Genomic DNA, 15,351 nt, shown 5'->3' on the forward strand with positions numbered 1-15,351 from the left:
GTTTCAGCGATACCAGAGTGCCGGTCCGATGCACCCCCTGGTCGCCATGGAAACGACCTACTCTCCCTGGACGGGACGCGCATCGGGCACCCTCGTGCCGCGCGCGCGAGAGTTAAACATTCGAATAAGGATATCCGCTCGGGCCGCTCTTTGAACTCGCCCCGCGCAGCTCCTCGCGGCAGCAGCAGCAGTCCGCTGTCAACTCTCCTCTCGGCGGATGATATCTCTGCCCCCCCCCCCCCTCTTTCGTCCGGTATGAACGCCGTCGGCTACTCGCGCGGATAAATACTTGACATTCGGCAACCCGACGCAGTCAAGGGATCGCTTCCGACTTTATATACCGACTGTACATCTCGGAATTTTTACGGCTTTCATTCCTGTTGCTGCGGCTTTCGGATTTTCGGAGCGACGGATTTTGCGCGCTGCAAAGATGTACCTTAGGAGCGACGACGTGCTTGTTTACAATCCTCTCGTTATTGAAAGCGACTGTAATTGCCCTTCATTCGATTCGTAGACGCTGAAAGATCGAGCGAAAGACAACTTTAAGAGGGTAAGATGCGCGCGCGCGCGCGCGCGTTTAAATAGCAATTCAAGTTTTAATCTGGAAGACGCGATAGAATTCGACATGGAAATTGGCTTATAATTTTGTGGATAGTTAAAATAGAATCGAAATAAACACATATAAAATGCCTGTCATTGAATATATGTGTATATTTTAAATATGTCTGTTCTGAATTTTTCAATTCTTCTCTGCATTAAACATCGCATGAAATTCTAATGGAATTCTATCTCAAAGTCTGCTCCAAAAAAAAATTACAAGGTGAAAAATAGAAAAAACACAAAAAATCAATAGGGGAAAAAGACTCCAAAAACCAAGCGTGCGTGCAGACTTCACAGTGCATTTACTGACAGCAGTTGCATTCGGTTTACTATTATAAAGCAATTAAATGTTTGTTGAAAGACAGGAGCAATAAGAAGGAACGTAATTATCCAAAAACGCGCCGTAGTTTTATTGCGTGGACGCGTGCCACGATAAACCCGCTTGAAAATTTTCAAACCTCCGCTTCGCCGTGGCGAAAGGGTTAAAATCAGAGCGAAGCGACTGTTTATTTTGCGACAGCTGCGTCTCGGCATTGTCTACGAAGATTAGCCGTGCATAATATGCGTCAGATGTCGTCACGAGGTGAGATACGAGACAAGACGAATGGTCTCTGCCTCTCTATCGCAATTTGTGGACGCGCGCGCGCGCTGAAATGCATCTTACGTCCATGGCAAAAGAGAGGTCAGGAACGAAGCGTTGCAGATGTCCCCGACGAGATCGTGACGGCCGGTATAATGCACCTTGATTCACAGTTGTCTAATTAGAGTGGCGCGCGACAGTGCCAAGCGGGCGCGCGCGATAAATACGTACGCGTAGAATCCGAAAACCCGGAACATCGCGAAAATCGTTTCACTCGAAAAAGCTTCCGAGCCGACGGGAGAGGATGATTCACGCGCCAAGTGTTCGCGCGAGAGATATTCCGCGCGGGGGAGTGAGAGGGAGGAGGGGGGAGAGAGGGGGGGGAGAGGAAATGCGTGAGCCCCCCCGCGGGAGAGGTGCAACCGAAAATAAAATTGTCGAGCGACGCGACAAAGCGGTCGGCGTCTAATCAATTTTATTCGGGTCACCCGTTATAGCGGTCGACCTGGGTGCCCCGACCTGGGTTGCTGAACTCCGTGACCCATATATCGGCAAATGGGTCAGAAAATAAACGACGAGGACCGACGGGGCTCATCCGCCCCCCCCCCCCCCCCCCCCCCCCGGCGACCGCGGCTGCTTTTATGCGAGAGTACGCTTCCGGTTTTACGGTGAACTTCGTCTCTCGTCCGAACGCAAATAGTCAAGAGAGCTCTCTTATGCGTCAAAGCAACAATTCTGATGTATCCATCAGTTTCAGGCTCCAGCGAATTTCGCCGGAAAGTGAATCAATAACAGATAAAATGAGAGAAAAGTAAATACGAGAGAGTGAAAAAGCTTGCGCGAAGAGTTTTCGCCTCAAGTATTTATTACAACTGTCCAGAGCTGGGCGCTATGAAAAAAAAAAATGCATTTAAATTATTGAGAGAAAATCTAAAGAATCTGAATTATATGGAAGATTTGAGATACTTTCTGCTGATAACGAGTTTAAAACTGCGCTCAATTGACTGCCCTTCGAATTAAGAGATTTTTTTTTCTTTCAAAGAATCGAAAAGCTGTCGAAAGAAACGCGTTGAAAAACGTGGCAATCGTAGAAAACGATAATTTATTCAAGAACGAATCAAAAGATATTTTTCTTTCGAAGAATCGAAAAGATTGTCGAAAGGAACACTTTGGAGAGCATAAAAATTGCTTAACGACTTGAGTGTTTTCAAACTTCTTATTAATTTATTATTCGCTTGTTTCGCACGTCGATCTTTCGACGGCGAAGAAGAAGCGTGGAAAGGAAGAAGAAAACGAAAAATCTCGGTCTCCTCGCCTATTTTAAGTGCGGAAAAGTCTGCGCCACGCGGATCTAACTCAAGTCTAACGCTCTTTGGCATTCAGAGCCGCAAATCAGCGAGCGGGCTCGCTCGCGCCTTCCGCGTCGATCGCACACCGGCGTTGTCGGTCGGCCGCTATTTATAATGAAAATATTTTCGCGACCGCCGCGCTGCCCGACACCGACCGATCACTGCCCACATATCCATCCATTGGACGGATATACGTCTCGGCGCGCTTTTAGCGTCGCCTACGAGCGTCGATCTCTCGCGTGACGTGACGTCTTTTTTTCTCCCCCCCCCCCCCCTCCCCCTCGCTCTTCATGCCTCTTTCACCAGCGATACGCTCTCCGCGCGAACGATACTGCAATAAAAAGTATACTGCACACTCTAAAAATTAAAACGAAATGGATTCAGCTCTGTTATCCTTTCCTGGCTAATCTTATCGTTGCTTTTTTTCCAGTCGAGGGTCGGCACTTCGGTGTCGTTAAAGTCGTGTCGGCGATTATAGCGTCTGTGGCAAATTACCGTAAAAATGAGCGAGGAAAAGAGTACGCGAATATACCTTCGCCGATAGGCACAGAACCTTCTGACGTCTTTACCACCCTTCCTCCTCCTTCTCCTTCCTTCTCCCGCCCTTTCATTAGGAGTGCTATTAACCGCGTGGTATTATTAACGCGATATTTTTTCAGCGCGTATTACGGCGTCATTTCGAGAAGTTTTCGCGTCTAGAATTTTTTTTCTCGCCCGGTTCACGCTATTCGTGACCGACGCTTGTTCCGCAAACAAATAGCGCGCTCATCGATCATATCGCGGCGTTTATCTTTTTACCGCTATAGACCGAAGGTTCGATCTCGCTCCTGCGGGGATTCGACCGGATTCGATGTCTCTCCGGGCGAATTTCAATTCCGATCGCCGGGAAAAACGATCAGGGCGAATGGTACGGTCGACCGATGCAAAACACAACTTTGCGGACGATCGCCCGGAAAGAATGCGCCGAAATTGGCGGCAGGTGCGCGAAAAGGTGTGCGGTTTCACCGGGCGGCCGATGTGTTCGCCCGCGCGGATCAATACCGGCCCGGCATGCCGTTTCATTCCCCGGCTGACAAGTTGTATTCACTGTCATCCCGACGTTGACAGGTTCCGCGATTCGGAATCCATTAAACGACGTAAATCGCGCGCCGCGTGAATTCCACGCGGAATCGAATCTTTTCGAGCTTTCGCCGGCGTTATTGCGAGAGCCGAATGGTTTCGACGATTAACGAAAACGATATGGAAAATGTTGTAATTTGTATTTCGCTGCAATTGAACTGACGATCGAAAAATGTTAGCTGAACGATGAAAAAAAAAAAAAAAAAAAAAAAAAAACGCTTCTGTTCTGCGAAAGAATTCGCCGCGAATTGATAGACCGACAATAAAAATATTCAAAGCGATTCTTTTTCATGTAATTATCACATCGTTCAACACTTAAATTTATCGATGAATATTAAGCCATGAAAGTGACAGACATCTGACAGACGAGATATATTGAAGCGATTTTCCGCCGAGTGCACAATAAATCAGAATGTCTTGAAAACAGAAAAAAAAAAGAATTCATGGAGCGTTCGTGTTAAAAGTAAAAATATCACTCCACAATAAAATATTTTCTAACAATTCTTTCCATTTTTCTTCCCAAAGGTCGCGCTAATTAGAAATAACAAGACAGTTATGTCTTCATAATTAGATTATAATATAATTGGATTTTTTTTCAGAAAAATAATCTAATCGAAAGCCATTGTGTAAGCGCGCTGACGAATAAATGGCACTGCCAATCATTTTATCATTGCAAATAGTTCGAGGAAGATGGAAAAACGTTGGCTCACGTCTCGGATGAGAATGATCACACTTGGCCCTCGTTCAGGTCTACGTCAAGACGGTAGTCTCTGACGCCAGCATCAATGAAAGAAGAAGTTGGCTTCACGCGGGGAGAAGCAAGAAGACTAACGGCCGAGAAGTTATATCTCTCTGTAGGCTCGTGTCGACCAAAATACTAGCTACGAGAATTAACGTCAAAGTGATTTTCGCAACTTCTTGGCAACGCGCGCAAAACAATAATCCTCGAGCCATAATCGGCATAATCTTGACAGCGAAAAAAGTGATACTCTGCCGATATTTACAAAAATATATAATATATTCTTATAACTTTTTCGTTTATCTATCATTGAGATAAAAATCAAACAGATTTTGATATATGCTTTTAATACTTTTTGTTCATTATTTTTAAACCAATTTTTCTCTGTTGTCTATTTTATTACGTTAAAATTTACGAAATTATTTATCATACGCAATCATATGATAATTAATTTAATCTAAGCTATTTAATTTTGTAATATATTAAAAAGTCCGCAAAAACTGACGGTAAATCTTAATTGATTAAGGGAGTAAACGCGTTCGTGCTGACTTCACATTGTTGGATGTCAGGCCAGTATTTTCGCCAACGAGCGTCGCAATTTTTAATGAGAAAACTTGTCGCTTATCCCTGTGTTCGCCAACTGAAGTTAGCCATGCTTACATTCTCGTAGAATCTAAGAAGCTTATAAAGTTTCTCTTTTCCTCGTCTCTACGTCTTTGTATTATTCAGATGTTATACCGCTTTTCATATTGACCGCGACTGTACAACAACACGTGAGGACGGAAAGCAGGGGAACACGTGCATCACGCAAATCAAATCGCAAAGATTGTTTTAGAATCGCAACAATCGACAAGAGAATTATCGACAAATAATATTACAAAAGCCGACTGGAATGTTGATATTAACAGCATAAAATCGTACAAAATTAAATCTAAACAAATTGTAAACAAATTTTAGCGTAAAGTGAAGCGATAAACTAATGTGAGAGACTTTTCACTTGGCAACAGACAGTAGGCGCCTATGAAGAGTAAAGCGATGCGAACAGAGACGGCGGTACGTGTGTATGCAGTTGGTCTAACGTTGCAATTATCATAGAGATATGTCGATTGTCTCTTTCTAAAATATTCAAGTGGAAACGCGCGCGAGCCGCGGTCGTTGCATCTCAACTCACGTTCCAAGAGCAAAGACACCGAGGTCGAGGCAAAACCTGTTATTTCATGAACGCGGAAAAGTGCTCGCAAGTTTCCACGGGGTAAACGACCCCGATATGCCCTTTCATTAAGAGACTATAAGAAAAGTGAAATGGAATATGTAATAAATAAAATAGACTGATTGCCTTGGTAAGACGAAATGATCTGGTTCTAACGAGCATTGACTCTTTCACTGTCATCGTATATTTGAAAAAAATTCCTTAATTACTATTGTAGAGTAAAAACATATATTTGATGTAATATATTTAATTACCCATAAAAAACTATTGGATCGATCAGAAAATCCCTTTAGATTTTTCGATAAAAATAAGAGATAAAAATAAAAGAGAAAAATTTGAAGAAACTTTTAAATCAGCCGAATATAATATCTAGACTCCTAAAGTTGCACGCGGAAGCCAAATGCATGTAAATATTCTGTGAAAAAATTTAGTGACTCCAGATATTAAAGTTATTTTTATAAATAATTAAATATTATTATATCAAATAATTCTTTTATGCGAGCTATCACGATGTCAATCTCGATACGGAATTAATAGAAAACAAAAGGGTCAAAATCATAGATTAATTGTCACATTTGCTAATATGCTTTTACGAATTAAGATGTTATTTTCAGATCTCGCGATTCGTCCATTGGCATTTTGTTACACCACGTCGCGACAAAAGCGCGGAATATGCAAAGGTCATTTGACGTGGCACGATCACGTATTCCCCGCAATCGAAAGTTCGCCCTCCGTAAGCATGCACGCGATGATAAATGCAAATGCGAGTCCACGTGCGCACGCGATATAGTTCGCGCGAAATCGCAGATCGATCCACTTTATATTCTACGTGATAACGAGACATTTCCGAAAAAAGCTTTATGGGTTCGTGAAGGTTACAAAAGGAAGAGATAAAAAAAAAAAAAAAAAATATATATATAAGCGGCGAGACTCGCGCAGAAACGAGATTCCGGGAAATATGATGTACGTGTGTATAAAATATCGCATCGCTGCTCTTTTCGCTCTCAATTCCCCGAGCTTGTGACATTTTCACGGATGAAATCCGACGAACTATTGGTCCGCTTTTTCCACTTGTCGCGTATAGCAAAATGATGTAACTTAAGCACCTCATCTATCAGATGACTCAGACTTCAAGTTCTGACGAACGCCAAGTGCTTATCGACCGCCACCTTCTGTAATTGCAATATTACGCATTAACCGAGAATAATGCACGAGAACAATCGATCAGCAATTTCAAGTCGACTTTTTTTTTCCACACGAAATGTCGAGACACCGATAGTTGCCGTGTCGTGAGCGAATTCACATGAAAAGATACCCGTGTGATTTTGCAACAGTTACACACTTGTCAATTGTAATTGACGAAAATGGAGACGCTGGAGATTCCTGGAAGGATCGAAGGGTAGAAAGAGGTCAAGTGCGCGCGGATCAAGAAGATACTGAAGCCGCTAATTATAAAGCGCTAAATAATGTAGGCGTGTGAGATATATTTTAACGCGGCGAATATATACATTTAACAATGACGCGTCAAAAGTAATATACCATAGGTCAGATCGCCGCGAAATGTCAAGCGCGCGCTACTTTTGCCACCATGCGATGGGGCAATTAACGCCATGTGATTCGACTTTTAAACCGCAATTCGGATGACTCAGAGTTCGTATTGAGGAAAACACGAGGCCGGTCGAGATATATCGGTTCCGCGGATCACCACGTGCGTATATCGGTCGGCATAAATAATAGCCGAGTTGTATCAGCAGCGAAACTGCAAGTTGGTCGACTTTATCGCGGTATGCACAGCTATCGAGTTGCGATTTGCACGTAATCGAGAAACGATTATTGGTAAAGTCGACAGATATCATTACGTTTATCAACGTGCACGCGCAGCCAAACGCGCGATTCTTCCAGTTTCCTTCGTATGACATCACAATGCTTTCTTCGTAAAAGATTACGTAATGTTCATTAAAAAATTGTCGCTTATTATTTTTTTAATTATATACCTTAAGTATTATACTTTGCAAAAATTAAGTTTCAGTTAAAAATATATTTAAATAAGTTGCTTTGATCGGAAACTGGCTGCATCTTTCTTGAAAGACACTCTGGCAAATTTGTCTCATTATTAAGTTAAATATAAATGTAACATTATCGTTATTTAATAAAATCATGTATTGTCAAAATATCATGTATAGTATATAGTTATCACGCCGTTAATTGCTATATATTATATATGTACATGAATAATAATAAAATGTTTGGCTTGACACATGGGATTCATTTGCGGCGTGAACAGTCATCAAAAATCGGCTCGACAGAGAACATGTTAATATTTGAGGACAGCTCTTACGAGAATGCGTTAATATTTGAGGATAACTCTTACGAGCTCTTACGGTACAGTCTGGCCTCGATTTCTCATATGATAAAAGATTAATTTGATTTCCCGAAAATCCACTGATTTTCGGGACTTTTCGACGATAAAACGGGAGAATCGCGTTAATAAGAATCGTGACTGCGTCACAAAAGTAATTAAACATCAGTTACGCTTCGTGAATATTCAGCTTGAATTAAAGATACGTTCCATGAAATCCTTTCTCCATGAATATCCGATCGTCAGATAAATTTTGATCAGAGATGCGCGATGATCGATATCGAAAGAATCGCCCCCCCCCCTTCCCCCCCCCCCCCTTTCCCTCGCACGACTGCACCTATAAGCGGCAGCTGATAAATTGCATCCGCCACGCAACCGAGTCCCCCTCCCCGCGAAAAAGTGGTAGAAGACTGAGAAGCGTAATGATCTAAATTGCCCCCCGCCGCTTCCCTCCCCTCCGCCCTGCCGAAGCGAGATATCCCGTGAGATATCCTAATGGCGGGCAAATCATCAGATACCGGCGACCGACGAACTTGACCTTCACCTCGTAGGGGGGGGGGGGGTGGCTGAATACCTTCGATCGAATCCACAGGGCGGGAATTCCCTTGAAGGAAGGTTATCGGGGGGAGGAGGGGGTTGCTCGTTGTTCATTGTACACGCGTGTGACGCCGCATTCTCTCACGTGCCGCACGTGTGTGGCGTGACATGCCGTGCCGACTCGTCACGAAAGAGAGCGCGCGCGCGCGCGCGCGCGAGAGAGAGAGAGAGAGAGAGAGAGAGAGAGAGAGAGAGAGGGAGGAGGGAGGAAGAGGTGCTAAAGTATAGAAGCGGGGGTGGAATCGCGTGCGCCTCGAAAATCGGTGCCTCGCCGACCCACCGAAAATCCGTGATTCGTCTCTGACGCAGCCGCTCGCTCGACCGCGGATCGATCCGACCGCGATTCGGCGAATCCCGCGTGTGAGTCATATCTTGGCTACGTTACCTTCGCTACCAGGACGACCTTGGGGAGAATAAAGACGTCGGGCCACGCGTGGATCATTATCGATGCGATACGGTTGCTCGCCGAGATACGATTGCTCGATCTCGTCGATTGTTCGATTCGGAAGGACGCGCGGGCGCGACCCGGGAAATAGGCGATACCTCGGTATCAAAAATCGATATCTATACAATACGCGATGCTGTAAATAATTTATCGAAAGTGACGAGCTGTAAAAAAGCGCGAAAATGAAAGAAATTGTTGTGTCGAACGCGTTACGATTTTTTGGTGGAATGTCGAGACGCTGAATTATACGCGCTCGAAAGAGAAGCGTTTTTTTTTTCTTTTTTTTTTGGGCGAATTAAATTCCGGAACGATCAACAAACAATAGAGCGATAATAATGAGTGGAATTTCAAGTGAACTGTACTCGAATAGAATTTTAATTTAAAGTTTTTACAAAAAACATCTGATATTAAAAATGGAAAATGTAATGAACGATGACCTCTCTTGACATTTTCGCACAGGGAAAATCGAAATGTTTCTCTGCCTTCTCCCACTTTTTCGTGAACGATTCGGTCGCGTGGCGGATTCAATTTATCAGCTGTAAAATAGATGCACGAAATTGCGATTTGAGCGAAAAGGGTGATTCTTCCAATTTTCTTTCTACATCTCTAATAAAAATTTAGAAATTAAACATCTAATCGAAGAAATTTAACTAGAGAATCCGTCTCGGAAAAGACACCCCGTAAGTTTTGAGACGCTGTAAACTTTGAAGATTGCACGTTTAATCTGAAGTGTACCTTTAAACTCAAACTTATTTTTTTGTGAAGCGTAATTAAGATAGATAATTAAAAGAATAATGAGCTGCACTTCCTTCACATAAACTTTCAAAATTATGTAATGAATGGCCGAAAATGTGGACGTTTCCGTAAAGTGTGAAAATGAACGCCTTTGATAATGCTAAGTTCACAATTACGTCATTGACCTGGTTTCCCTTCTCTGTCCCGCGCACAGTGTGTCTTCCGTTACGACCGCGTTATTGGATATTCACTCCCGTTTGCACGAAACGTGTTTGTCACCTACACCTCAAGTTCTCGCGCGAGTCGAAAATAGGAGACGAATTACACTTGTTGACATAAACGAAGTTGTTTTAGCCGCATGCCATAAATACTGCACAAATAGTAACAGACAGCGGCGACTTGCATCGCGCTAAATATCCCGCCGAATCGCCGTGCAAAAATAACATTCATATAAGCGCGTTTCCCGGAATATGTCACGCCGATGAATTATGACAAAGAAGCGCAAAATGAATAATGATCGCCGCGCAAACAAATTCATCGCGACACAAGTGGCGAATAAATCTCTTCGTACATTAAACCACAATTACCTACCGTTATCTCCCGCGCAAAAATAACAAATTCGGTCGAGAAGTATTCTTCGCACAAAGCTCTGTCAAATAATTTATCAAAATTAATTATGCACTAATGTTGCGTTAAATGTAAATTTCGTAACAACGGTCAAGCTCAAAGCTAAACGGGGAGACTATCTCGGCGATGCGATCGGAATTTTCCCTTGTAGGAAATCTCGCTGGGAAATTCTCCGGAGAGGAATGTCGCCGTGACTACCGGCTGCATAACGACGCGAATGACACGGCGTCTGACCAGGCTCGCCGGTTACTACTTGAGTAGGGTCAACGCGTGTGTACGGCCATAACGCATTCGCATCACTAGCGGCCGCCGTCGCCGCCGCCTGACTTCAAGTTGAGTCACGCCACTTCGCCGCAGTGATTATTGTACATCAAGCGACCGCGAAGTGCGGAAAGTTGACGGAGGATCTCTCTGATGGAGATCTCCTCGGCGGGCGGAAGCCACTTCAAACTAGCTACAGGCCTCTGTTATTCGCAGACTGGCGAGTATCGAACGCACGGCGATCCAGCTGGTTTCGCGAGCGGCTAAAACTATCGATTGCTAATACGCTAAAAAAAGAAGTCTCACTGCCATCGGTCACGCGACGCGGCGATAATTTGCCCGACGGGCTGCAAATGTGTTGGTTGTAGCTTGTGAGAAGTCAGAGAGCCGGCGAGGCCACGCCGCGAATCACTTTTCCTCTCAAGGATCCGCGCAGTCGCTTCATTAACAGTTCGGCCACGAAGGAGCGATATATCTCCTCGCCTATTTTCTATCCAAACACATTACCAGCGATCGTTTTTCTCTTGCGACTTGTAAAACCACCAACAATCCACCAGCAATCACGTTTTCGTGATTCACGCTTTCGTTTCTCTCTATTTGCTTCTTTTCATGTCTACCGCATTATTATAAAGTACTATTCTTGCGCTGAAAGCTCACTAAATGAAATTTATTATTAATTAGGCGCTCGAATTCAGATAATCAGATAATGATCGCCGATAAAATCTAAACCGCCCATGATAGCTGAACGATTAAGCCGGGTGCGGCCGACCTAAAAACGCTCTCGGGGGGGAGAAAGTGCACGTGTGCGTGACGCATTTCCATTTCAGCGTGGACGTGAACGAGACGCGGAAGATCATATAAATACCATCGTGTAAACGCTTCCGCACGCGATGCAACGCTGGAAAAAAAAAACATCGCGTTCCGCGCGCAGATATCGCGCTACAGGACCCTCAAAAATACACCTGCTTCCTGCGCCGCATGCAGCCTTGATCCTTGACGAACACGCGACGCTATGCCACCCCGAGGCCGGGTGCATAATGTTGCCGGACGATTTACGGGCCTGGCGAAGGTCCGCGATTTATAGCCGAGATTGTGTGTGCGTTCCGCGGCGACGTACGATCGGGATTGATTGACAAAACTCGCGAATACGCACCCCTTAAATTAAACAAGCACAGAATGTACGAAAGAATTTAGAACTTGGAGCGTAGAGTGCGGAACATTCTATAATTAACTTTTCAAATAAAATTATTCAATTAAAAACATCAATATTTGTTCGTGTATTTGCGTAAAATTTAAGATTAAAAAAAATGTTCAATATTAAAAACTAAAATTTTTTTATAATCTTGTCTTAATAGTATAATTTTGCAAAATAAATAGAAAAAATAAGCTGCATAAAAAAAAATTTGAGCAATATTATCAAAATTGCTCTTATTTCGAGAAAATTAATTTTTCGATTCACGTTCGATTCAGCATTTTTCGTCCTAAATTCTTTTTTCAACATCGCACATGGAGGTCCTAAAATTAGCGAATGTCCCTTTTACCGCATATATTTTTGGAACTAATTTTTCTTTCAATAAAAATACTTTTTGCAGTAATTTGCGGTGGCAGAGCGATCGAAGGTACACTTGAGTCGAAAAATACTTCAGGAGAGAGAAAATAGATGACAAAATAATCTGCTTCTAGAAATAGCGTGTATTCCATAATTTTATTACCGAACACGCCGGCTTAAAGATAGAGAAGGCGACAGACCTATCATGTCGTATCGCGAAATCTTCACATTGGGAAACATCGTATTCAAAGCTGATTGCGAGTTTATCGCCATATACACGCGACGCGCGCCGAATGGATCGTGAAAACACAAGTGGATCGTGTACAACGCGACATGTCATCGTCCCTTTACTGTCGCCGATCCCGAGCAGCTTAATTCCACCGAATCGCAATCTCGCCGCGAGATCTCGCTTCGTGCGGCATACATGAAAGCCCGGAGCGGCCCGTATTTGGCGCTTAAGCGCGTGTCGAAAATACATATCCAAATCCCCGAGGGACCGCATCCTCGTGATTCGCTCGCTCTCTGTGTCCTCTCCCCCCCGGCTTCCTCCTCGCCCCTTTCCCACCCCGTCAGTCAACCCCTGGAAGCCTAGCAACGCTGCACCTCCTGCGCACCTGTAAGAGCAGCACTTTCTCGACAGGGAGAGAAACGCGTTTCATCCCCTACGCCGCGCGTCTACCGCTGTGATACGTGACGTTGGAGAGAGAGAGAGAGAGAGAGAGAGAGAGAGTGTGAGAGGGTGGCGGTAGTGGGAGGCGGGGGGAATGGACGTCGAAGGGACGGTAGAGGGGTAAAGCCATAAAAGTAGGGCAGTAGTGCGGTAGAGCAATCAATAGAGGTTGGATCATGGTAGGGCGGGCGGGCGGGGGAGGGGAAACGGGAGAGTATGAAACCGGAGTGCAAATTTGGTGACGCGCGTGGATGGCCGGTGGGAGGATTGAGGGGGAAGGGGGGCAGAGTAAAAAATGGAGAAATGCTTTCTCGACGGATTCATTAATTCTTAAGCGGAAATTCGCGCGAGCGAGACGACTTTCCTCCGAAAAGGGAGATTTATGGTTTTTATCAACAGCGCGATTTTTTTTTTTTGAAGACCTTTTCAGTTTTTGACTTGAAACTTTTAGATTTGTGCCTTTATGCAAGAACGACTTTTACGTCATTTTCTAACCGAAATAAAATACGCTGCGCAACAAGCTTTGACGAGTATAGATCCTTTTCATAGAAGAGTGAATTCCACCGAAGATAAAATGGTTACAATTCAGAATCGATTTTCCTGAAAAAGTTCTCATCTCTCCCATGAAATGTCGTACTTGTTAAGCCTCATTATGCAGCACATCTTATTTCGACTGAAAATATTAGCTGCTTTTTTTTGTATTAAGTTACAAATTTGAGAGTTTTGAAACAAAAACTGAAAACATCACCAAAAATGAACCCGAATAATGGTTTTACAGAACGGTATGTCAAAGTGATGTAGTTTAGGAAAAAGTTATAACCAAACCGGAGCCGAAAAAGCGGCTTCCCGATTTCTAAAAATAAATAAAAATATTCATAATATTTAGAGAAAATATTTCATAATATTAATAAAAATAAATGACGGTCTCTTGTCTTAATGTTGATATTGACTTTGTGTAGCGCAGCAAAACATTGCTCCATACAGAATCATTGTTAATAGCCGATAAACAGAGAATTGATAGATTTAATTCCGCTTCGATCGAGAGAATTACTGTGGATTTACAAATAGATATACGAGATGCTCGATTCAAAATCGTTTTTCGAAGAACATCACGTTCCAAATAATATGCATAGAATGTTCGAGTAAAATCACATGAATTTAACGCACATTATTAAAAGGTCTCGTGCAATATATAAGTAGCTGTCGAGTTTGCGTAGTTCGTTGGAAAATTTGGCGCGATAAAAAAGAAAATTGATGCCCACATTTACGGATCGATCGCGACTACATATTCACGTTTCTCACAATTTCGCAGCCTGCGTGGCCTATCAATACGATAGTTTTCTACAATAAAAATGATATCTCGATACGATATCATCGAAAACAAAAACGATAATACTATCTACTTTATGTTTCAAATATCTATCTCGTGAATTTCTGAAACAAATCTCGATTTTGTGCCGCGGAAAATGCCCTTCTCAGCTACTTTTTCCTACCGGTTTGCAAAGTTTATTTTTATTTATTTCTCCATTTTTGTGTCTTCCTTCCAAAAAATATTGCACTTTTGTTTCAAGTATGCGAAGCATAAGGAAACGCAGCCGACGGCCCGTTTCGGGAAACGAGAACGAATTACTCTCGACGACGAAAACAAAATCGGCTAAGCTAAGCGAATGGTTCGACTCTCGTCTCGCTCGTCTCATCATTGCACGAGTTGCGTGCATGCTTGCCTGCGTATACGTACGTACATGTATACCTGTCGTGATTGTCACGACAGCGACGGCGACGACGATGAGAATGATTCGTGCGCGCGTGTGTATGCATGTGTGTATCGCGAAACGATTCGGAAAATTAAGCACCATTTCGCACAACCGGAGCGAGAAAGAGGTTATGATGCACCACCGATATCGTGACGCGACGCGAAGAAACCAACGAGTGTCGATTACCGGGGAAGACGAATGTTCTGCGATTTCGTCTCGCAGAATTCGCGTGAGATCGGCAAACAAAAATCGCCGGAGAGAGAGATGCCCGCTGATCTGTGCAAAACAAGCACCAGTAGCAAAGTGTTTCTTAGGTTGTTTCGACGAATGTCGAAAAAAAAAGATAAAGCGTGATCGTGTCTGAAACGATGATCGTCTCGGTTTCTCGTCCTTCCTCAATCACGGTATCGGTTAGAAATATTCAAGGTACTCACCTAACTCCGAGCACTTCCACACCGTGAATTCATCATTTCAACAATTTTCATCGCTCTCGACTGCTCTCGAGTCTTGACCGCGCGTATTGTTGTTCTGTGTTTCTTTTGAAACTGCTGGTTGACCGTCAACGCTATCTGTTAGCAATTCGCAAAACTATCTTAATTACTAGAAGATAATTTACTAGAAACATGCAAAATTATTAAATATTAGATATCCCTAGACGCACTAAATGCCGAATAGCACCATATCTAAATTGGCGCCATAATTTCCCAAATTTAAATTTGCAGCTTTAATCTACTGGTCGCGTTGCCTTTTCTGAAAT

At 43.4% G+C, this 15,351-nt stretch overlaps 1 protein-coding gene across 2 annotated transcripts in view; it reads right to left on the reverse strand.

Annotated features, from left to right (window-relative positions):
* enc (encore) overlaps positions 1 to 15,207 on the reverse strand; it is a 38,230-nt gene extending 23,023 nt beyond the window's left edge. For both annotated transcript variants that reach the window (XM_067356555.1, XM_067356553.1), the window contains exon 1: positions 15,029 to 15,207. The gene's annotated coding sequence lies outside the window, so the exon portion shown is untranslated. The remainder of the gene's footprint in view (positions 1 to 15,028) is intronic.
* Between the last annotated feature and the right edge of the window lie 144 nt (positions 15,208 to 15,351).

The sequence above is a fragment of the Linepithema humile genome, chromosome 6, assembly GCF_040581485.1.
Source record: "Linepithema humile isolate Giens D197 chromosome 6, Lhum_UNIL_v1.0, whole genome shotgun sequence".
NCBI classification, from domain to species: Eukaryota; Metazoa; Arthropoda; class Insecta; order Hymenoptera; family Formicidae; genus Linepithema; species Linepithema humile.